We start from the raw sequence: 25710 nt of genomic DNA on the forward strand, positions 1-25710 counted from the left end.
TCATGTGATTTAAACTATTGAGAAAGTTTTTATTGCTTGCTTAACTAAATGTATCAATTTGTTACCTAAAGTTTCTGAAACTATTTAAATTTCTACATTACCTAAAGACTAGATTTGAGTATCACAATTTGAGTGAAAACATGAAAGATTTTTAAATTCAACAAATATTCACTGAATAACTATGGTGCTCAAGGTCCTTTGTTTAATGCCACAGGAGCAGACAGAATAAGAGACACTCAAGGAGCTTATAATGTATTCAGTTGGGGTAGTGTATCTGAAATACAAGTCAGAATGGGCTAACTGCCATTATATGAAGGTTTTAAAATGGTTGAGAGGATTAGAAAAGACATATTTGAAGGAGGTGAAATATGAACTGGTGGTCTTTAAAGATAAGTAGGATTGACATGATGTCTGGCAGGAGGGAGAGGTGGAAGGGATTCCTGGGAATGGATGGAGTGTGAATAATGTCTCAGAAGAGGAAAATGTCGGGGACATTTGGAGCTGAGCGTAAGTGGATTATTGGACATTCACTGGGGATCAGTGGGTTATAAAGCTGGAAAAAGAGACAGAGGCGACCTTGGAGAGGACTTGAATATTCGACGGCATGCACTCCAAGAGGTGACTGAGGGTTCTTAAGAAGAGACCTGGTAACTAAAAAAATAATAACTGGGCATTGGCATTTTCAGAGAATTAGAGCAGAAAGCCCTGCAGGCAAGAAAGCAATTTATGAAGATTTGCAATAAACATTGTGGTTTAAGTGGAATTGAAAGGCACTGTGGACTTTTCAATTGTTTGAATACAGCCCAAAATGTCATAAATGATCAAAGGCTGTGTCTTGGTGAATGAGCAGATAGAAGCATCTTTGAAAGAGACAGGCATCAGAGGAGGTGTGGGCTGTGAAGGAGAAAGTGCAACAACTTCTCTGGTCCTATGAACTTCCTGGGGTGGGGAGGCATCCAGCAGACAACGTTCTGTTCCAACCATTTCTCAGGAGGGAGGACGTCTGGACTGGACAGAGGAAGGGGGAGTCATTCTCAGACAAGTCTGCTAAAGACCATGAGGACTAATGAGGAAATGAGGGGTAGAGTACACTGAGAAGAGACATGCACACTGAGAAAGTCTACCTGGAGAAATGAGTTGCAGTGGGGGTGGGGAGAAAGAAAGAATTACACAACAATTAAAAAAGAAAAGTCAAAATTGCATGGGAAGAAAAATCAGATGCTTGTGTGGTGGATGTTAGGAAAGATAAACTACAGCAGAACAAGGATGAGAAGAATGGGGACAAGACCTCTGACCTGGAGGTGAGGACATTGTGGGCACATTAGTAAGGGGAGTTTCCCAAGACAAGCAGAGAAGACAGACCACAAGATGGTGGTGGTGGGGTGGGTGGTGTCAAAGCAGCGGGACTGGATGGAGATACCTCGAAAGTGGTGTGACCATGGAGACTGAGTGACAGCTCAAAGGACCAGCAGAGCCCAAGGATCACATGACTCCATGTATTGGATGGAAACACTTGTGCATATGAGAAAGCAGCAGAGAGGAAAGCCATGTAGTTAGGAGATATGAGAACTGGGTAACGCCTTAGAGAGGGAAGGATGCAGAGCACAGGCAGGTGAACTGTGTCAGAGCATCATCTGTTTCTCAGAAACCACCAAGAAAAAGCGACTATGAAGGGTGGTGCATGTGTGTTTGTGTTTGGAAAAGTGGTCATTTTTTCCCTCTTTGTTGATGACTCCAGATAGACCTCAGTCTCCGTGAGCTGGGATGTAAGGTCACAGTGAGGTTGGGGACTCATGTGAGGGGTGTTTAAGGGCTCCATAAGAAGCACCAATCCAAGGACTGCCTCGAAGATATGTGTTACTTCTTGATATCACTCATCATTATTTTTCTACTTAATTGTTGTCACGGGTTTTTGATTACATCAAAATAGAAATATGTACGTTTTTAATGAATCCCAACAGCGAAGAGACTATGTGTATTTACTGATAAAGCTCTTGATTTTTTTTCCTTTTGATAATTCTGGCCAGACTTAAATTAATTCTCACTTCAGTTTGCCCTGTGGGTATGCTCTTTGCAAGAATGTGTGCTTACTTAATTCTTACAATGGATGAATTCACATATTAGCCACATTAAGACAATTAGCTGTGTATTATAATTACCCATTTAAAAACGTGGTCAATATATATGTATATACACATACTGTATAACTTTGCATGTATAAAACCATATGATAATCACAATTTAAATGATATACACTCAGTAGAAATTAATTTTTCCTCCAAAATCGTTTAATTCCTATGATCAAAACTATTATGATTGACCAGGTACTTTTAAGGAAATGGTATTAGTTATGTTAGAGAGATTTTACTAAGAAGGTCTTTTAAATTGGGCATCCAGAATTGCCGCACACACACGCACACAGGCAACCACAGTTACTTAAAATTTGATGAGAAGATATATTAAACCAGATGTAAAGGTAATTTCATATCTTAACCTATGGTTCACAAATGCTGTGATATTCTCACTCTTCCTGAAAGTAATGTTTAAACTTGTAAGTAAAGGACGATCAAACATTAAAGGATCAGCAGAAATAAACTTGCTCATGTTGAGAAATATCCAACAAGCTTCTGCTTCTTAACTCACAATATTCTAGGTTCCTCAGCCTTCCTTGTACCTCAGTGAAACAACGTGATACAGTTTTGGCCACATGTTCCCAGGGGAAAGTAACACACTCCTGCATTTCCAGGCATAGCCATAGAACATCCTGCAAGATCATTCATGCTCTCTCTCTAGCGAGCTGAGCTTGAAGGCAAAGGACTCTGAGATGCTGGAGTTGGAAAATGGAAGGATGCCAAGTATCTGGCACACTTCTTGGGGGAGAGCCCCCTAAAGGAGACACAGGGTGAAGCTCCATGGCTTTGAATTTTGCACTCACAAGAAGTAAACACTTTACATGCTAAGCCACTGTGATTTCAGGGTTGTTTATTATAGCAGCTAACATTACTTATGCTGACCAATGCAGAATATCTCAGTAAACTAATTCAGTTTCTCCCAAGAAGGAAAAAAAAACAAACCTTAGTATTATTGTAGATCAGTTTTTTCTAAACTCAGCATTTTTTAATAATGCTTTCCCTGATAAGTCTGCAATATATAGAAAAAGTAAAGTTAAACATTTCTTTACTATAGGTCTTCTTGGAATCTAACATTATTGTAAATATTTGTATGTTATTTTCCTTTCTCTTGATGCCTCACACCCATTTCAGTGACTTCAATGTCTTTGTGTCTTCAATCCTAGTTCCAAATTTAAAGGAAGACCTTGGAGATATTCCAAATTTGGTTCCAGAACATCACAATAAAGCAAATATTACAGTAAAGCAAATCACATGCTTTTTTGGTTTTGTTTTGTTTCTCAGTGCATAAATTAGGAGTTTGGGATTAGCAGATATTAACTACTATATATAACACAGATAAACAAGGTCCCACTGTATAGCACAGGGACCTACATTCAATATCTTGTAATAACCTATAATGGAAAAATATGAAAAGGAATATATAAATGTGCGTGTATCTGAATCACTTTGTTGTACATCAGGAACTAACAACATTGTAAATTAATTACACTTCAATAAAAAGATATATTTACACTCTACTGTAGTCTATTAAATGTGCAATAGCATGTCTAAAAAAAGAATGTACATACCTTAATTAAAAAATACTCTATTCCTGAAAAATGTTAACCATCACCTGAGGCTTTAACAAGTTGTAATCTTTTTGCTCATGGAGGGTTTGGAATATTGTGAGAATTAGCAAAATGTGACACAAGACATGAAGTGAGCAAATGCTGTTAGAAAAAAATGAGGCTGAAAGACTTGCTCAATGCAGGGTTGCCACAAAACCTTCAATTTGTAAAAAATGCAGTATCTGCAAAGTGCAATAAAATAAGGTATGCCTGGACTATGCCTTCTTAGTCTAAAATTTTGCTCATAGTTAGTCTTAACAACCCACACTGGTGGTTGATCCTGAATATTGCCATTAGTTCTTCCGGTCAGTTCATGAATTTGGAAACTCTAGTATGCTGATCTCTCATCAGACACTTCTCTCATTCCAGACCTCCCTCATCTATTCCTTTAACACCTGTTCTCTGTTTACTATTCCTCTGGACCTTTTTTTCCCACCATCACTAGTAGGCTTCCCTCACAACTCACTACTCCAGCTGATATCCTCTGCATCTTTAATTCAGTCTCTTTTACCAACATCTTCAAAGCCTTCACTCTCTAGACTTCCAGAACACTTTCTGAAAAGTCCTGAACTTGAATCGCTCCAACAACTTGCAGACTTTGCTTCTAAGTGTATGGAGTGTTGGATGCTGTGTAAGAAAAAAAATGTTACTGACATGGACCGGTCTGTCTACAAATATGTAAACTGAATGGGCTAAAATCAAAGTTCAACCTCTTAGAAAAACATAAAAGGAATCTACGATGTGACCCCCCACTTCCCTCCTCTTCTAGATATATATTTCAGTGAATCCCTACTCATTTTCCTGCCAAGAACTGTAAGGTCTGAGGCTTTGCTCTAACTGCAGACTACCAAGTTAGCCTGCTATGATTTCATGGATGTTGGCAGAAAACATGAGACCCCTGGTTAAGGATGTGTAGTGAAGAATTTCACCTTCGCAAGAGAGGTCTGGCTTTTGTTCTCAGTTCCTGGGAGGTGGCTGCTAAGCTCTTGGAATGTACTTCTTGTTTACCTGGGAGCTTTGAGCCATGTTAGATGGTGTAACAGTGTGATTCATGGTGGAGATTTGCAGTCTTGCCATATCAGCTAGACTACTGGCAGGGAGGAGGGCTGGGGATTAAGGCTGGCCGCATGAACCATATCTACAAGACAGAGCCCCTAAAAAGCCTCTGGATGTCAGGGCTCAAGTGAGTGTCCCTGGTTGGGAACAAGCAATGTGCATCACCACATGCTGTTATGGGGAGAAGACAGCTAGCACCTCTGTGTCTGGAATTCTTGGATTCTGTTCTCCGTGTTTCTCCCCTCTGCTGATATGATCTACCCTTTTTCTGTAGTAAACCTTAATTGTGAGTAAAACAGCTTTCAGGGAGGTTTTGTTGAGTCCTCCTAGAAAATTATCAAAGCTGAAGGTGGTTGGTAACCCCGAAAAGATCAATGACCCCTGTTGTTTGTATCAGAAGTCCTAAAAACTTTTTAGGTAATGATTAAGATTAGGCCAGAAGCAAATTAAATTAGCTCTGTTTTTTGTTTTTTTCACTTGTTTGTTTTTGCAACTACATGCATGCTAATAACTCAGAAAACAGAATTATTCAGTGACTGAAGATTCCAGTTTTATCTATAAGGGTCCTTTTTATGGAACTTAAAGAACACAGTTTTTACCAGCTGGTTCCATAATGACTTACTCCCTGGAATCCAGCCCTTTCCCACCCTCTCCACATCTACACCTGGGATGAAGACATTATTCTTCACTGACTTGGCTCGATAGCCTCCTGCCTTTCCTCCTTGGTGTCTCATTCAACAGCTGGAGTGATCACCGTGAAATGCCGATCAGACCATGTCCCTCCCCTGCTCAAAACCCTGCAAGTCTCCTCTTTCCCTCCCAGCAAAAGCCTAGTGCTGCACGAAGACCTCCTTAGGGCTTCCGAGCAGGCTGTTCCCCACCTGAAATGCGCTTCAACCACTCAGTCCACGGGAACAACCGCTAACCCTACATGTCACCTGCTTCAAGAGGACCCTTCCAGTGAGCGCCACGCTAAACACATGACCGGAATTACAAACGGAGCTCATATCCTAGGCTCTCTCGCTCTTACATTTGACTACTTTTGTTTTTAATTTTCTGCAACAGTTATCGTTTGCTCACTTATATATCGTGTATTGTAGGTTTCCTCCAGAAGGTAAGCTCCCTGAGGGCAGAGAGCTTTGTCTGCTTTGTTCACCAGTGATTACAGTGCACTTAGAACAGTGTCTGGTGCATAGTAGATGGTCAACAAGTTTTTTCTCTGTGATCCAATTCCTAATGACTCAGGGATGTTCTTGCCATTGTCCCTGCTCTAGGACCTGTGCTGTTTCCAGTCGGAAGAGGGGATGGTGAGAGATGAGGGAGGACATTAGCAGATGAGACCACATTGGGAAGGCTGAGTTTAAGGCATTGCCTGGACAGCATGAGACTCCAGGCACTCAGGCTCTTGACCCACTTCCTTGACTCTGCAACCTACCTGATGGTGGAGGATGCTAACACAGCGCCCCCTGTGTGAACATACATGAGCCACTCACGTTGCATTTGGGAATCCCTCCCCAGACTAGGAGAAAGGAATGATTTTTAACCACATTAAGTATGCTTCTCATTGAATGTTATGTTCCCATCTCTTAGTTGCATACATGTTATACATTACTTTCTGTTTTATTTTATTTTATTTTATTATTTAAATAATTATCCACTCTTTTATCTAGTTTATAGTTATTTTCCTGTAGGGCAGATCACCTATTTCCCACAGTCTTCAAATCTGTTACTTTCTCTCCTTAGTAATCACATAACCTGGCTCTTATCTTTGCTGTGATGACTGTAGGAGAAGCCAGAACAGAAATCTGTCTCCAGTGAGCAGCCCTGATGCATAAACAAAGTATGGTTTCCACGGTACTAGATAATCATGCCTTTGGGTATTTCAAAGCAGGAAGCTTAAATCTGAAATCTTGATTTTAGCAGTATGTGTTTTTCTACTGATAACACTTTGGAAAGATGTAGGTGTGTGGTTGTGAGGGTGGCAAATATTTCTGACTCTTTAGAAATTTATTTTTACTGTAATTGGTAACTAAGTATGAGTCATTTAGCTAGAGTATAGATGATGCTTTATCACATAATAGTGAGATTCATAAATGTTTCCTCTGTAAGACTGACTCAATAAATACTTGTAAGTTTTTTCCCTCACTCTTTCCTCAAGCAAGAAATCTGATTTTTAACAATTGTAGGTATTTTCAAAAAATGAGTTTTTTCCTCTTTTTTCATAAAATTCAACTTTAATACAATATTTTAATGTCTTTTTAAAGTTTCATCAACAGGAATTTTATTTATTTTCCCATAAGATACTGGAGTTTGTAATTAGATAAATTGTTGAATTTTTTTCTGCTTATAGTGTTCCTGTATGTCTTATTTATTTATTTATTTATTTATTTATTTATTTATTTATTTATCTTAAATTTTATTTTTTATTGAAATGTAGTTGACTTACAATGTTAGCTTCAAGTGTACAGCAAAGTGATTCAATTTGTATGGCTTATCAGTAAAGGACAAGTTACCTAGTTTCCTCACACTAAGCATATTCATTTATTGAGAGGATATTAATCCATCAGAGATAAAACCAAAAGACAATATTGTAAGCAATCCATGATATGAGACCAGACGGAAATAATGCTCAGCAGTGTTAAGAACAAGTCTGTGCACTGACATGTTCTTCAAACAACGTGGTATTTAGATCTAATGATATTTCCCACTTGGAAAGTAAATCGCTGAATGTGCTTCCTGGCACCGTCTTCCTAGTGCCAGAACATGTCATGTTTTTTCCTTTGAAAGATTTTTCATAAAGAGATCGGTGCCTTCAACTCAAGTTGAGCTAATCCTTACATGCTGGGTTCCTTTATTGCACACCAGAGAAAAAGAAATTCTGAGTTCCGTATTGTGGAAATGAGCCCCTTCAAGTTCTCTCTTTTCTTCACCCGCCTGTCCCCTCAGACCCCACCACTTTCCCTCCCTGTCTCTGTCTCTGTTTCTCTCTTTCTTCCATATTTCTGGACTTCAAAGAGTCATAAACCCTCTCCTGGCTTTGTTATTCCTCTAATTTCTAAAGGACAGGGTCATATTTATAGACTGGCATCCTGCCCCTTCAACACAATAGAGCGCTGTGCGTAATCATGCCGATTTGTGTTTGAGTCTGGACATACGGTAACTCAGAATAATTAAGCAGTGAGGTAAAACATAGCAATAAACATTCTGAAGCCTTATTGCTTTTCATTAGTTGCACGGGATAACCTAGTGATCTAGTCACAGGTAATGGGAGTTGAACACATTCCAAAGAGTCGGAGAAAGATCTACTGATATGTGCCCTGAGAATTCACTCCCAAGAGTAACTTGAAGGATGCTTTTGCCGTTATTCTTGTTACTGCCATTTTCTGAGAGCCGCCCGAACAATCAGAATGTTTTCAGTTCAGTGCCCATTATTCAAAAATAATAACATCTTTGATGACTAACAACAGTGCAAATTGCACATTGTGAACTAGTGGACAACAATCCTTGTGATTTTCCACATACAACCTCAGGTGAGCATCACAGAATTCTGGTGAGGACAAATAAGTGCACTTCTGCAGATCAAAGAATTCAGCAGTGGCAGAAATGGAATGCCCTCTGGGGTAGATCATCTGACCAAGTGCCTTCCAGGAGAATCTTTGGTCCAAAGCCATGACCACTCCCAAGCCACCTCTCCGTCCTCATAATCCTCTGGAAGAAAACATATATACAGGAGGAATTCACTATCATGAAAGACAGTTGATTCCATTGGGAACATTAGCTTTTTTTTTTTTTTGAAAGTTGAGCTGAAAACATCTTCCTGAAGCCTTCATACATTTGAGTTCAAGTTTGCTTGCCTAAGAAATATTTAACTAACCTGAACTCCAAACTAGATTCTCCACTACACTTTCAACTAAACCCAGTGTGAGCTAGATTTCAGGTTTCACCATCTTTGCTTTTGACTTTGTAGCCAAGTAGATTTGAGTCACTTAACGTCTCTCAGCTTGAACTTCATCCTCTGACAAATGAGATATTTAGATCAGATCAATGTTTCCCAACCCCAACTGCCCTGCACAGTCATTAATAAGTCAGAGGGGACAAGAATAAGGAAGTGGAGGGAAAGCTGGGTGCCCGTCAAGTTAATATTTGAACTTGGCTGTAGACCAGAGGAAGACCCACTTCCTGTTCTGAACATTGGTGATTTTGCAAACTCTACAAAAAAGCTCTGCTCTTTCAAAACTGTGTTGGTGGTTTATGTGGTATTGAGACATTTGTATTGAAAGTAAACATCTCACTATCTCAATGACTAAAAAAAGACATAGTGTTGGAAATGGGTTTATTTGACTTTAAAGGGGGCAAAGTTTGAAATACGCACCTCTAACATGAGTGAATATGAATGTTCTCTTTCCTTTCTGAAAACTTTCATTACTTCAACAATGATTATTTGGGGCAATGATGAGTTTGTACCAGAAGCTTACTAATAAGTTTAGAAAATTACTCAACATTAGATAACTCACGCTAAAGAGTCTTTGAATGTGGTGACTGACTCTACATTATTTATTCCCTTCTTATAAAATTCACATCTCAGAGGAAACTTCTTAGGGAGAGCAGCGTGGCAAAGTTCCCTATATGAGATGCTTCTTTTCTGTACGTGACAGACTTCATGCTGAAAGAAATCCTCAACTAAGGTATCTCTCCTCTGAAAGTTTTCTGTCCTCTGAAATTTTTCCCAAGTAGGACAAGTCACCGTGTTGATCATGCGCCTGGAGCACTCTGCACCGGCTCCTTTTATCCAGCTTCTGTGTGCCCTGGGATTGTTTGTTTTTTCCACCAGACCCACTGGAGGAATAAAGCCCTGTTTCTTTTTGTGTCTTCATCTCTGGCATATTGGCAATTTTCCACCTATTCATTCCTCTTCCCCTGAACCAGAGAAAGTGGGTATCTTGCAACAAATTTCTAGATATACTATGTAGATTTTGTAAGGGATGACATAACCAAAATACGAGAAAGAGAATGCATCAGAGACTCTAAAAGCAGAAGGATGTGTCTCATCAAAGGAAATTTTAAATGAATACTCTCTTTCTAAGCAGAAAACAAAGAAAAGCAAAGTTTTTTAAATTCCAGAGGTTAAAGAGCAGAGGAAGTGAACAGAACAATCTCAATGAGGCTTTGTTGGGGGATTGGGGTGGGGGATGGCATATACTAAAGGAAATTGTCAAGATGTCTAATTTTGCTGATCACAGTAAATATTTGTTTCATCTTTGTTGTTATTTGTTTAGTTTTTGGTTTGTTTTGTCCCACTTCTGAAGCCCCTCACTCTGGGGAGCACCTTCCTGTGGGAGCCTGGGTGGTCAGGTCCCAGCTCTGGCTGCAGGACACTGTGCCTCTATTTTGCAGTTCCCATTTTGGACACTTGGATTGTTCTTGGCCAATCACATGTCCCCTGGGCGTCTGAATCCAGCAGAAATGAGCCTGGAGAGGATGCAGATACCGCAGCGTCAACGTCTGGCTACCAAAGACAGTAGAGGAATTGGGGGAGTAACTGGATCCCTGTCATGTGCCAAAAGAGGCGTTTCTGGCAACGGTTGTATTGAAGGAGCAATGATCACAGCAAAGTGTCCTCCACCAGGCTGTTCACAAGGGCAGATTTTGACTGTGAAGGGTTCTGTCTATTTTTTGAACCCAGTTTCCCTACCCCCCACCAGTCTTCCTAGTAATTTAGAAAGCTACCCAATTTCCTTTCAAAATATTTATTTCAATTCACCAGAGTCTGTGATTGAATGCAAGTATGATCCTTGCTAATTCAATCATTTTCAAAGAAATGCTGGTTAAACCCAGGTACTGTTTTATTGTCCCTGAAAGAAAAGCATTTGTATGCACAGGTGATAGATTGGTAGACATCATAGAGAAAGGACTAGAAAGATTGCATTGAACCGGCCACATCAGTGAACTAAGGCTGGCACTGCAAATTGATACTAAACAGAAGAAGGGTAGATTTCTAAACTGTTATGACTCTTCAAACTGTTTTCACTGTTAAAACAATTTCAACTTCTCAATATGAAGTAATAATATTTCAAAACAAAGAAATACTTACAAAATCACAGGCGAGAATGAAGATTTGACTGTCCATATTTTTAAGACAATGGGAGCACCAGGATGACTATCAAGTGGCTCCTGGGGAATCAAGTAGGTCCATCTATTGCCTATAATGTTGAAAAGCAATATAGTGATACGTATTGGGTCATTATAACATTCGTATTCTTGACCCAGTAATTCCACTCCTGGGAATTTGTACTGAAGAAATAACTACAGAAAAAATGTGTATGAGAATAGTCGTGGGGAGGTGGAGGCAGGTAGAGCTCAGCAGTTGAGTGTGTGGTTAGCGTGCACAGAGTCCCGGGTTCAATCCCCACTACCTCCATTTAAAAAAAAAAATGGTAGGAAAAATGTAAAAAAAAAAAAGGAATATTCATTACAGAACTCCCTAAAATTGTAGAAAGGTCGAAAACAAATTGAGTGTCCAGAAATGGGTGAGACAGTCATCAATACTGTTCAAAACTGTGTTCTTTCTCCTCTCAGGCCCATGGTAGACCTGTATTCCCTGAGCCCCTGAAGTCAGGCAGAGCCAGATAAATGAGGATGTGAGCCTTCCTTCCAGGCAGAAGCTTTAAACCTGCATGTGAGTCTCCCCTCCAAGTAAGATGTCCTGGAGAGGAGCCCGAACCCACAATGTGAACAGCATGAGTGAAGTAAAGTTTTCTGACTGTAAACCTGCTAACACTTTGGAACTGAATGTTACCACAACGTAACTAGTCTACTCTGAGCAAATGAACAGGCTAAATCAATTATGATCTTTAATTATATGAGGGAAAGAAGCAAGATATTTACTATCTATTTGCACTTGCAGACAAAGGCCTAAAATAAGAACAAATGGAAATAACTGGAGTATGACAGATAGAAATGTAATCTTTTTTTAATCTTTTAAACTTCTACTGATAACTTAAATTTGGAAGATAACCAGTGTTCTTTTCAAAACAACTCATATAGACATTGAAATTTCTTTAAATTGATTAAATAAATATTAAACTGAATATTAAAATAAACATTTACTTGAGAAATATTTAAAAACAAATTTTTGGATATCTTGTAAATTTTGCATATCATGACTTTAACGCATACGTTGATAACTCTGCCCATTAGCTGAATCTCTGGAGATTTCCATTATATTTTTAAGGGGACCAAGGATGTTATATGTGTCAAACTCGACTTTTAGAAGGATTTCACTAAGAAGACAATAATGAACAAAAAGATTTTATTCGTAACAGCAGCATATACAGGATCCTTTAAATTTCACATGAGGGGTTCTTCACCATTCTTGAGCTCAGCCCACTGAAGCTAGAGGAAAGGCCCTGAGGAGATTTTACACTTTAGTACTTGCTGCCAAAGAATTCACCATCTGTGAAGAATTTACATTAAAATCTATACACAGGCATGTTCCCTCAGAGCACAGGCGGCAAGGTGAGAAGTTACACCTCCACCATCTGCTGTGAGAAAGACAAGGTTTGGAGTGAAGCTACTTCACCCAGACGCTGCCCGCCACACAGCCTAAACTCGTACACACAGCCAGTTCAGGAAGAGTTCCCCTCACTCAAAGATGAGGAAAGAACACAAAGAGACTAGCCAAACACCATATAAAAACACTCATAGAAAAAGAGAGGGGAGAGAGAAAATAGGAAAAAACAAATGGCAGATAAAAAACATGTACCCAGAAAAATATAAAAAAAAGCAGATGAAAATCATGACATAGATATCTGAATTTTTTGAAATGTCTATTTAAAATAATAACTATTATCTAATAGGAGGAAATTAACAGGATTACAGAAAGATAAAAATAAATAAACCTGCTTTTTGTCATTCAGCAATATGTTGAACATTTTTCCATGTTAATAAATATGGATTTACATCACATATTTACACTGGGGAAAAAAAGAGAGAAAAAAAGAGAAAAAAACAAAGAAAGGAAAAAAATCTAGGCCTTTTGACAAAAAAATAAATAAATAAAAATCCACATTACCCTTTGTTATATACTGAACTGTGTGTCCCAAAACTCCTATGCTGAAACTGCAACACTCATGTGACTGTGTTTGGAGATGAAGCCCCTAGAGGGGTAATCCAGGATCAGTGAGGTCACAGGACAGCACTAACATATCTGCAGGAAAAGGCAGAGGGATCAGGGAGCTCTCACTCACACACAGAGGAAGAGCCACATAAGGACCTGGTGAGAAGGAGGCCGTCTGCAAGCCAGGAAGAGAGATCTCACCATAAACCAACTGTGATGGCACCTTGATCTCTGACCTAAAGCCCCCAGAGCTGTGAGAAAACAAATGTCTGTTGTTGAAGCCACTCAGCCTATGGTGTTTTTTTAGGCTTATTGAGCAGAGCCACATACTCTTAAAGCAGGAAAGGGCAGCCTGTCTCGGCCATTGGCACAGCTGCATGCAGGACACTGGGACACACGGGGCCATATTTACAGACTCTTCTGGCAGGAAAATATGACTCCAGAATTCTACATCTGGCCACACTGCCAATCAAGTCTGTTGCAAAAACAAAATACCTTTAAACACACAATTGAGAGAATTTGGTTTCTATGAACCCTTCATGAATTAACCATCAGACAATAAGCTTTAGCCAAACAATAAGAATGCATAAAGTACAGCCAAAGACTTACAGTGAGCAAGTAGTCCATTTAAGAGGTAGGGATAAATGCTCTTCTTTTCTGGCAGAATCTATAGCTATAGAACAGAATGTAAATATTATAAATTAAAACAACAGGAATAGTATTCAAGTTGACAGGCACAGATGGAAAGGAGAAAAATATAAAGACACTGATGCCCTTGTGTCATGGAATCAAAAGATATTGTTTTCTTGGTAGAGCAGCAGAGACACCAGTAAACATAAAGTCACAAACATAAATATCAGAGTAAGTTCACTAACATAAACAATCAAAAGCATGTGATAGAAGAAAGGAGGAGGAGGTAAGAAATGTGGACATGTACCAACTTGGTCACTAAGCACAGTAGGAAGTAATCATCCCTAAACAAATACAGGTAAGTATCTTATGCAAAAGTACAGTTAAGTTAAAATATGTTTTACCAATTATCAGAACTAATATGCACCCAATAGAAACCAAAGAGAAAGCCAAGCCTGAGTTTTAAAATATCCATACATAAATAAAACACACTAAAACCAGAAAGCACAGCACCAGAAAAGCAGCTGGGACCACACACGCCTGCCACACAGCCCAGGCCATGTCAGCACGGGCAATGGGAGAGCTCCAACTCCAATCAGCAAAGCTACACCCCACCTTCGATTTTACCAAGTTCAGAAAGTGATTTCCTCTCTCCATGAATAATTAGCACTTACTTCACAGGAGTCTAAACAAAGTGCTTATCGCAGCACCTGGCATGGGGAACGTACTCAGTGAAAGTGCATTATTATCACTAAAATCATCAGCATGTACCAGTGAGAAACTCACCTACTGAAGAGAAAGCCTCTGAACTAAGACTATGAGACAAAATCAAATTCCATTGTCAAGCCAAAGGACATCTAAAACAAGGTGCCTCAGAGAGGTACACGGTTGTGACAGCTTCCAAGGTCAGAAACAACATAACTGCACGTAACTAGGAACTGATTACACAGATTAGGTCACATCCATAAAATGTAACATTTTGCAGCAATTAAAAAGGATGGGCAGTGTGTCTGCAGATATGAAACAATATCTACTATAAATTTGCTACATGAAAATAGGCCTCTCCATACATACACATGCTTAAATATACTTCTGTATCTACAATAATTTTTTAAAAAACAAGGTATATGAGGGAGAGAAGTGAGGAGCTGTTTATGGGCACAAAGTTTCGATCTTGCAAGATGGAGAAGTTCTAGAGGTCTGTTACACCATAATGTCAATGTAGGTAACATTACCAAATGATACATTTAAAACTGTGTTAAGTGGGTAAATTTCATACATTTCAAATTATAATTTCTAAAATTTTTAAAGTAAAAATCAAAATGTACCATAGTATGTCTATTTTGTTACCATTTTATGAAACAAGTTTATGTGTAAGCCATGTGCCTGCACATAATTATTGCTGGTTAAGCACCAGTAAAGGTGGTTTCCTCCAGGAAGGGGATCTGGAAGGCAACACAGAAGTGGGAGGGAGACACTCTTACACTGGGAATCCTTCTGCACCTTTTGAATTCTGTGCTGTGTGTATGCTAACTCTTCAAGCAAATAATCTAATCTGGTTATCAACTAGCTGGGGGCTTTAGTTTATACTCCTGTCTGATACAAAGCTCAAACATCATGCCCCAAGTAAGTTTTAATTGCTCTAATTAGAATCAATACACTCCCTGAATGGGAGAGAGAAAGCAATCTTAAGACATAGACAAGAAATAATAAAGTCATCAAAAGCAGATTGTAAGTGATCTAAAAGTCATTCAACAACACATTACTTATTTTATTGTGCCTACCTCAAGGGGCTGAGATCAAATTAGTTAATACCTTAATGTTCCCAGTACACATTTAGCACTGTGTTAGTGATTACTATTTCAGATTTTTTTTTCAGTTTTCTTTCATTTAAAGCACATCAAGAATAGCTGTGGATTCCAATATTTAGGTTACAATATATCTCCTTTTGGCACCTCCTATCAACCTGAAAAACAGGCCTAATAACTATCTACCTCACAATTGTCTGTGGGATTAAATAAGTGAGTGAATTCATGCAAATACTTGGTGGGGAGAGGGCTGGGCCCTTAGCAAGGGCTGAATGTATGAACAATCAACTGTAATATCAACAATATATCTCAGACCAGAAGAAATTGAATGTATTAACTCCAGAGACATAGAGTCTTCTCTTACCTTGAAGAGGAATCCAAGCACCTTAATAAGTTAATTTTATAAACATAACATTTAAACTGATTAGAGGGGGAAATAGGATGAAGAGAGGAAGGCTAGAAAGGTATGCAAAATGGGAGCATAGTCATGCAATGTTTCCTTCCTGCCTGGCTTAAAAAAAAAAGTGAGCCTATAGAAGACATTCCAACAAGAAGTAGATTAACCCTGGCTCTGGATTCTTCCTGGGTTTAAATTCAGTGTCAAGTGATGTTCCAAATAAATCCCAGATCAATGAAAACTATATATAAACATCAAAGGAAAGTAGGTCTACTTACATAAAAATTTACAATTATAGATGTTCAAAAACATAACCTACAAAAAATCAAGTGAGAAAAAAAGTATCTGCTTATGACAAAAACTTCTTATCTGTTATATGAAAGAGTTCACACCATAAACAGATTTGGCCATACATATAACAGAATATTATTCAGCCCTAAAAAAGAAAGGAAATTCTGACACTTGCTACAATGTGGCTGAACCCTGAAGACTTTATACCAAATGAAATAAACCAGTCATGAAAGGACTAATACTGGATGATTCCACTTATATGAGGACCCAGAATTGTTACAGTCATAGAGACAGAGGGGGGATGGTGGGGGCTAGGGCTGGGGGAGGGGGAAAGAGAGTTGTTCTTTAATGGGGACAGAGTTTCAATTTGGAAGATGAAGAAGTTCCTGAGATGGATGGTGTTGATGTTTGCACAACAATGTCAATGTACTCAACTCACTAAACTGTACATTCAGAAATGGTTAAAATGGTAAATTTTATGGTATGTGCATTTTAGCACAAAAGAAAAATTTAAGTAAAAAAATGTTCAAAGAAATCATAGCAACAATAAAAGCAATAAAACACTGATATGTACAAAACCCAGGACATGAATAGGCAATTCACAAAGGAGGAAATACAATTAATAAATACATGAAAAAATGTTTAAGATCAAAGTTATTCAAACTGCAAATTAAAAAGTCAAGTAATCAAAAATGATATTAATCAATCCTAAGAGTTCAAATAATGTGGCTTCTTGTACATTGAAGATTTCAGTGTGAAATTGTATACCAGAGATTCAAAATTATTAACACATCTGAACCACCAAATTATATATATATATATAATTTTTTATATTCTTAATATAAAAATGCTCTAAATATAGAAAAAATGTGCAAAGATTACTTTATGTTATGTCTTACAAAACCAAGAAACTGGAAACAAAAGTAAACATCTAAAAATAGTGGGGCTGCTAAACAGATAGGAAACAACCACTGGATACATGATTGTATGACCATTAAAATGAGTATTATGAAAACCGCACAAGAAAATGGGGGAGAGGGGTGGAGGACACAATATTGAATGCAAAATCATATAAAAACATGAGTGAAAAGAATAAGTATATCTATACTAAATGTTAATATTTAACATAATGGGATAGGAGTGTGAAAAGTCCCACAAGCATCTTCCAAATTTTCTAAATCACACTTATAGTTCTATAATAAGAAAAAAAATTCTTTACAAGAGTTGTGAAACCATGAGTTACAGCCTGTGTGCGCAGGCCACAGAAACTCCCAATACAACTTCCTGGTTTATTTCTCCACAGACAGAGAAGCTAACAGAATAAAGACTTCAGCCCAGGGCAGAAGATGCAGCACATGCTGGTGTGGCTTTTCCCTAGCCTGTTGGCTCTGTAACTTGGAAAACACTTTCCATATCCAACCACAGTTGTGAAGACAGCTGAATTACTGTTCTGCCACTGTCTTCATACCTGTAGTCACATCATTATGGCAGGCACTGCAGTTTCCCTACACAGTATCTATTCTGCCTTCTGCCTTAATGACAGAGCACTGATCAATCACAGGCCCAGAAAACAGCATTTCCCAGACTTCTTGGTGGACAGGGATGGCTAAGTAAGTTCTGGCCAATAAGAAGCAAAAGTTGTTGGATGTGTCTTCTGGGAAAGCTCCTTACAAGATTGAAGGTAGAATAATGTAGTAGGCCCACTTCTGCTCTTAACCCCTTCTTTCCTGGAATATGGAGGTGATGACTGGAGCTGCAGCAGCTAAATTGTGATCTAAGGCAATCTTAGAATGGAAGCCGTATGCTAAATATACTAGAGCACACAGATCCCTAGTGACACCAGGAAGCTGACATACCAGCACTGCCCTCCCTAGTACAAATGTCTTTAAGAAAAATAAAACCTTTAACTTGCTTAAATCATTGATTTTTACACTTCAGTACTTGCTGCCAAAGAATTCACCATCTGTGAATAATTTACATTAAAATCTACACACTTCCATTAAGAGAATGTTTACAATAAAATTAGGTTCTCCTGTTTCCTGAATCAAATTCAGCATTATTAAAGACACATTCTTCTGGGTTCTCAGAACCATAATCATAAATCTATGTTTTACTCAATCCTCATTTTCTCCTATGTTTACCACCAGTAATTGCTCCTTTAGAGGACTAATTTAAATAAAACCTTCCAAAAACCATTATTTATATAATAAAATAATCTATATTGGAGATATCAAGTTTTTCTTATTTTTTAAATACTGAAGCACATGATTAAAACTTCACATGAATACAAGTTACATAAGCATTTTTATTCATAATAATGGTAAAATATCATCAAGTATTAATTCAAAAATGAATAATTAGTCAGTACTATAAAAATCAATCCATATTTCTGGATAAAGAAAGCTAGCTGAACACATGCAACTAATATTGCTCAAGTCCCAAACCTCTCCATAACTGCAGTAAAGAAACATTTTTAAAAACATAAATCCTCAAGGAAGGGCAAGTAGGAGCGGAGATGACAATACACTGAAAATGGGACGAACACGGGCCAGCAGTAACAGACTCAGCAGGGCCAAGGAAGTCCAGCTCCTCACCGGCCAATGCTAGTGTACTGGACAGAGCAGGTCTGAGCCACCCTCATGAACCAGGAAGGGAGTTACTGTGGTAAGCCAGGACAAACCACATGTCATGGTAAATTTTATGTGTCAGCCTGACTGGGCTAAGGGATACCCTGAGCTGGTAAACCATTCTTTCTGTGGTGTGTCTAAGAGGGTGTCTCTGGAAGAGCTTAGCATGCAGTAGATTAAGGAGACCTGCCCTTGCCAATGTGGGTGGACAGCACACAGGCTACTGAGGACTTGATTGGAACAAAAGGATAAAGGAAGGGTGATCTTCCATCCCTGAGCTGCAACACCCATCTTTCCTGCTTTCAGGTGGATGGCAGAGCTCCTGGTTCCCAGCATCCTTGGGCAGCACTGCTGCTTGCTCTTCCTCCCCTGATCCATATTCAAAAAGTTTGCAAATCTCCTCTAAAGTTACAATTCAATTTCCCCTCCAGAACACTGCAGTTCTTTAAAATATATGATTCTGTTTTGAACACTGGGCAATTCAGTATTAGAGAAAAGAGCGTGGTTCCCATTCGCTATCTGCTTAGTCCACGTGACCAACATGAGATGAGTCTCTGAAACTTCTTGAAAAACATGAGCCGTACTGAGCTCATTCCCACCATGGATGTGCAGACATCTGTCATGGCAGTCAGAAGGGACAATTTCATAGGCTACTGAGGGAACTTTAATTTAAGACTTTTAGACTCTTTTACACCAAGAAGCCATTAGCTGATGTAGTGGCTCAGTAAATGTCTTCAATGAATTTCTGGATATGGCCACAAATCCCTGTACCTGCTTCACTCCCCTTTAATCATCCCATTAACTGATGACAAAGGACATAAGCCTGAGAAACACCCACCCTTCTAATAACTTCCTCTGTCACACCATGCAGCAAACCCTCCTGCTAACTTCAAAGTACAATACATGTAACACAATATTTTGTTATGTTTAATGTAATAAACTTGATTATTTTTGAACATTCACTTCAGATACTCATTTTTGGCAAAGGACTTAAGCTTTTCCATATTCATACCAAACACCTCCAATTCCTTCCCAGCAATTGGTTTTATTTTACTGCACTGTATATGCCAGCTAGAGCAGAAAAATTCCTGGTAGGAAAAATTTCCTGTGGGCTGTGTCCTGGTGGTTGCATTGCTCCATGGGCCTAAGACTCAGACTCCCTCTGAGCAGAGCGGTATGGGGCAGCAGAGAGAGGCAGCTGGGCCCCAGGCCCATGCCTGGAGTCCTACCCACAGGTAGTTATGTGATGTACGAGAGAAGGGAACATGCCAAGCATGGCAGGTGGGAGTCTGTAATTTGTTTTGGCTGTAAAGACAAAGCCACTCAGACATACTGTCAGTTTCCTGGCTCCATGTATTTTACATAAACCATCGTACATACACAGGAGACAAAATACACAGTGGCCTGTGAAACACAGTACTTGGATGTGGCAATTCCTAGTTGTGAAGATGCAGCCAAGAAAAAGCTTACAGCACTTTCAAGGATTTGATTTAATAGACACAAAATATATAGATTCCACTAACTACCATAACTGCCTTGTACTTAATATATTTTAAGCCAGATAATTCTAAAGCATATTCCATCTTTAACACTAGAAAGAATTATATAATTTGGATCAGGGACCATTTGAAAATGCACTAGCATGGAAAAAATCCAAAGCTAAATTATGTAGGTTTTAATGTGCAGCTTAGGTTACATGCAATTGCTATCCTTAAAGTAAGTGTTTTATACGTGTAATTAATTTTAACTTGAAAAGAACATAGAACAATGAAAACAGACTCCACAACCAAGAGACACTTCTCTTCATTTCTCTGTATTGTTTCATTTCATCTGAACAAGGTCAATTACATCCACAATATCAGGGCCCATAACTCAGCTCAGTTTTACAGTGAGATTTAACCTTGGCAAAATAGCACCTTGACTCAGCTCCCTCTGCTGTAAGAAGCAAAGGTCAGAACCATCCAGTTATTTCAGGAGGACACCTAACTACACAGGTGGTTTCCTACCCAAACCCATTCCTCCCTCCTCATTCCTTGTTGCTGGAGGCCGGTTTAGGTACTTACCTCTTGGGGCCAGGTAATGAGACTTGGTCCACTCATCAGCAACAGGAGAGAATCTTGACTTATCAAAATGTACTGAAGTAATTTCATTCCCCTCTAGGGCCAACACTGGGCACAGAGAGACAGGGCAATTCTGCCAGGAAGGTTTCTGAGGAAGGGAGCCTTAATTCTAAAACTCTGAATGTAAATACACTGAGAGCCAGTACAGGAACTCGGGCAGCCACTCTGGGGCCTGAGGGGAACCAGCACAACAGTCCAAACAGGTGAATTAGGCTGGGTTCTCACCTCCACCTCTGAGCTGCTCAAGTAACCAACCCTGAGTGGCCTGACTCTGGCATCCTGTTTTGTGGGATAATAAGCCCTCTTTGGTTTTGGACATTTTGGTTGAGCCTTCTGTTATTTGCCCAAAAAGCACTCCAACTCATACAGAGATCTTTAGTGGGAACTAAAAGCTCCCCAGAGAAGAATATCCTGGGTTTGTAATCTAAGAAACCCAGAATCCAAAGGGCTCTTCTCTCAGTCCCAGTTACTCACCATCAAAAAGTGATGGCCCTCAGGTTCAGCTCAGGGAAAATTAAAAATAACTTGTTCCATGAACTTCTCTATTAGATCCCAGTCTCCAATTATTCCATGTCTTATTGGCTACTAAAGCAAGAGAAATCAAACTATGTCAAGCTTCAGTCCATGTCAGTAAGAGCAACAGTTTTAAAAGGACTGGACCAGAAGAGACGGAGTTATTAGAGAAAACAGGTCCTTTGCACTGGGTGAATGTTAATTTATGTAAAGAAATAACAGACACTTTACCAGAAATATTAAGTTATATAATTGTTTATATTCTACTTCACATCTCTAAGTACAAATTATCATCTTAACAGTGGAGTAACAGATGGAAAAGTACAGCTAATCTGCCATACCATTCCATTTGGAGTTTGGAGGTTTTTAGAACAAATACCTAGTTAAACAATTTTAGTGCTTCTTTTTAATTAATCAATCTAGAGCTCTTCTACATCTGACAGGTTAGTGAGTCAACCTGCAATTTTCCCCAGAAGCAGGTCTTGCTCTCACATGAAGCCCAGCATTCCCAGAGTCAATCCTGCATTCCGGGGTTTTGTAAATTCACTTGATACCCCACATGAAAAATACCTTGTTCAACTAACACAACACTGTAAATCAACTATACTTCAATTTTGAAAAATACCCCATACAAAACCTCTTTTCCAACACAAGAATACACAGCTCACAAGTACAATTGCTATGAAATCTACCATTTTGCATGATTCATCCTACTGCTCTGTTCTTGGTGATACACTTACAGAAGAAAATCCCGGTGGGGAGTTTACCTTTGTGGCATATGTGGGTTTATCTATGACTATGAAAAAGGCCAGGTCATCAATTCCCCTCAGCACCCTCCTTTGGGCTTGGTCAGCCACCTTTGCTGTCTCTCTGATGGCAATACCTTAGGGAGAACAGCACAAAGATTTCTGTCTGCATCCATACTCATTTCAAGGATCAAGGAAGCATAATATAACCCCTGTGTATGTACAAGTAAATTTTCAATGTCAGGGTCTTATTTGGAGCTGAGTGTGTTCACAGAAAAGACACTATCACAGAGCACATAAAGTAATACAGAAACCTTTCTTATGTTCTGGTATTATTTTAGTGTGGCACAAGGGAACTTAGCTGGTCTGCTTTTAATACTGACAAAAGATGAATTAGTAAATTTTTCAGTTTCATCTGAAAAAACATCCCTCATGATAGTGAAGTGAAAAGCACATATCAATTGGTTCCAAATTTTAGAATACAATGTAGAAGGACACAAAATTAAAAATATAATGTAAAAGAAGAAAGTAAACTGAAAAATGCTCATACACTCTCAAGTCATTTTAATAAAACTGTGTCACACAGATTTAAAATATATTTTTATTCTTGTTACAAAATCACTAGAAGAAAAAACTAAGAGGTTGCCTACTAATATCTGACAAGAAAAATTCAATAATCAAACAACTGTATTATGTAAAAATATTAATGGCTTTATGATATATTATTTTAATAACAGTTTAACCACGATATTTAGGAATATACTTATAGTTAATAATCATAAGAAACTTCACTGTAGAATATAACATCCAATGAAATGTGGAAAGCTTCATGAAGATTCAATTTTCAATTTAAATTCCTAACCCCTGGTCACACTTTGCTTTCCCATAAACTCATCTTCACCAAATTTATTCCAAAACAAATGAGAAAACATATACCACAATTTTTAAAAGTAGATTATTTGTAGTTCCCAATTGATTAGAAATGAAGAATAGCAACAAAGCTAAGGGAGTGAATTTTAATCCTTGTCCTCAGAAAGGCATCTTGAAGTAATAGCTTGAAAAGTTAGAAAAAAATAAGTACAGGACAGAAATCACTTTGCTCACCTCCTCTTCTGACTCCAACTCACTGCCGCACTTAGTCCAGAAGCTTTCAATTTACAGAAGGTGGCTCAAATCCAAAGGGCAGGATTTCTGCAGGACTAAGGCAGCAGGCGTGATGTGGACATGCTGGGGGCGGAGCCCAGAGAAAGCATCCAAGGCAGAAGCAGCAGGCATGTCAGGACCACGAGGCCGAGAGTGGGGCTGGGGAGGTCTGGAGGGCCGGAACGGACTGCAGCAACTGCAGACACAAACACACCCGTCCCTGAACACAGGCCCCGACAGGGACGGCGCACTGACGGGCACCGCGCAGCCACCTGTGCACACACAGCACGTGAGAGGGCCCTGGCGGGAAGGCCCGCAGCCGACCCCAGACGCCCGCGCGGCCGCGGCGCTGCTGCCCGACCGGCGGGAGCCCCTGCAGCCATCTCCTTGTGCCATGCGCCCCGACTCGCCCTCGCCCCCACCCCCGGGCGGGGTGGCGGCCTCCGCAGGAGCCGCGGCAGCGAGAGCCCGCCTCTGTGATGAGGTCCAAGCCCGACCGGCCGTGGACCTAGGACCGCGATGGCTTCAAGAAGCGGGCGGCGTCCCTGTGCTTCCTGAGCGAGCAGGAGGACGACGTGCTGCTGGTGGGCAGCCGTCGGTCCCAGACCAGTGGACTGGCCCTGGTGAAGGACTGGAGCCCAGGGAGGAGCCTGCCAGTGCTGCCGTGAGGGAGGCTTACCAAGAGGCTGGAGTCAAAGGAAAGTCAGGCAGACTCCTGGGCATATTTGAGAACCAAGACAGAAAGCACAGGACATATGTCTTATGTCCTTACTGTCACTGAAATATTAGAAGACTGGGAAGATTCTGTTAATACAGGAAGGAAGACAGAGTGGTTCAAAGTAAAGGATGCCATCAAAGTTCTCCAGTGTCATAAGCCTGTACATGCAGAGTATCTGGAATAATTAAAGCTGCGTTGCTCGCCAACCAGTGGAAACTCCACAGTCCCTTCCCTTCCAGACAGTAACACCTTGTTTGTAGCTGCTGCACAGCGAACCTCTGGGCTGCCATCTAGCATAAGATAGACAGGGCTGGAAGGACCTCTTTCATCATGTGCAATCTCGTGGGCAGAGGTTTCTTTATTTTCCTTGGCAAATATCTGAATGACGCTTACAAACTGAATTTGCCATGCGAGATTTTTTTTTTAACAATCTGCATGATTTTTAGGTGTTTTCAAATCTTCTTAAAAAAATAGTGTAAAATATTTTAATAAGCCAAAGCCATGTGGAATTTTTTTTAGATGCCTTCAATGTGCTCTCCCACCCAACCCACCCACCTTGTTATTTTGGTTGACATTTTCACTTTTTCCCCAGTATTTTTTATCCATTTGATGTCAGTCTGTGGTTTTTGTCAGATCAGCTTACTTGTGGGTATATTATCCCCGTGAATTGTTTTCTCTTTCATAATATTAACATATTCAATGAATCCATTTGTCAACTCGTTTTTCTCAATTTTCACAACTGGTACTATGTCACTAGCTACCTGATATGGCCAATTCCCCTGTAATTCAATAGTCCTTTAATACAGAGTTTAACTCTATAGAGCTGGTGATTTTTAGACCGTTTACTGTAAGCAAAATGCATGTAGCAGATATCTTATCATGGAACCTGTATTCATGGAATTGAAATAGAGTGCTCAGATGCCAATTCCCTTTATTCATAATCTCTCTTTACACAGAATACACAAGAACCATATTTCCCTCAATGTAAATTGCTGCATTTAAATATATATTTTCAGTTTGAATTTAGTGACATCTCTTTAGTTAAACTTGCTGGTTACTAGTAAACACCTTAAATACCAGTCAGTGGTGACTGCATCACAATTGAGTAAAATGACCTTCTTGTTCAGCTGTTACAGACCTAGATTGTTAGGGTGCCTCAGAATGTCTCATCTTTTGTAGGTGGTCAGCAGGTAGGTACTATTTATCATGTAACTAACTACAGGGACACTGGAATGTACCTGACTAAGAATTATTTTGTCTTATTTTTATATTCACATAAATCCAAGTATCCCATCTAAAACACATAAATACCTAGTCTGAAATGCCTGTACTTCCTCAACCAAGTCAGAGATGAGATGGGGCAAGTAAAAGATGGTTCTCTATGTAGATATTAGCTTTTTGTAAAGATCATAACTGTTGAGTATAAAGTTGGAATAAGTGTATTTAGACATTTGTTCTACAAATTGTTAAACTTTAAAAATATAATTGCTGCTGAAAATAGTGCTGTTATAAGGAAAATCAGTGCCACAATTTTGAAGCTGAGCTCTTGTTCCATAAAAGCAGCTGAGCTAAGTACGAGTATTACTTCACAAATTAATGCTGTCAAAGGAATGAGTAAGACAGAAACACTTTAAACCAGTGACATTTCATTCTAAATTATGTAGTGTGATCAGACATGATCTTCCAGAATTTTTATATTTTTCTTTCTACAGAGGTTATGTGTTCTGGGTGTTTTTTAAAAAAAGGAAATATTCAAAAATCCCACAGATTGACATGTGTTGTCAATCTTCAGCGGACCAAATTTTT

At 39.2% G+C, this 25710-nt stretch overlaps 1 long non-coding RNA gene and 1 pseudogene across 1 annotated transcript; one reads left to right on the forward strand and one right to left on the reverse strand.

Moving 5' to 3' along the window:
* Nucleotides 1–8387: 8387 nt before the first annotated feature.
* LOC140694207 (uncharacterized) lies at nt 8388–23210 on the reverse strand. Its single transcript, XR_012069960.1, has 3 exons — nt 23148–23210; nt 10887–10995; nt 8388–8503 (listed from the first exon to the last, which is right to left on the reverse strand). It is a non-coding gene; the product is annotated as an uncharacterized lncRNA (long non-coding RNA).
* A 455-nt stretch (nt 23211–23665) lies between these two features.
* On the forward strand, nt 23666–24208 carry LOC140694090 (diphosphoinositol polyphosphate phosphohydrolase 2 pseudogene; annotated as a pseudogene).
* The last annotated feature ends 1502 nt before the right edge of the window (nt 24209–25710 follow it).

The sequence above is a fragment of the Vicugna pacos genome, unplaced genomic scaffold (assembly GCF_048564905.1).
Source record: "Vicugna pacos unplaced genomic scaffold, VicPac4 scaffold_20, whole genome shotgun sequence".
In the NCBI taxonomy this organism is placed as follows: Eukaryota; Metazoa; Chordata; class Mammalia; order Artiodactyla; family Camelidae; genus Vicugna; species Vicugna pacos.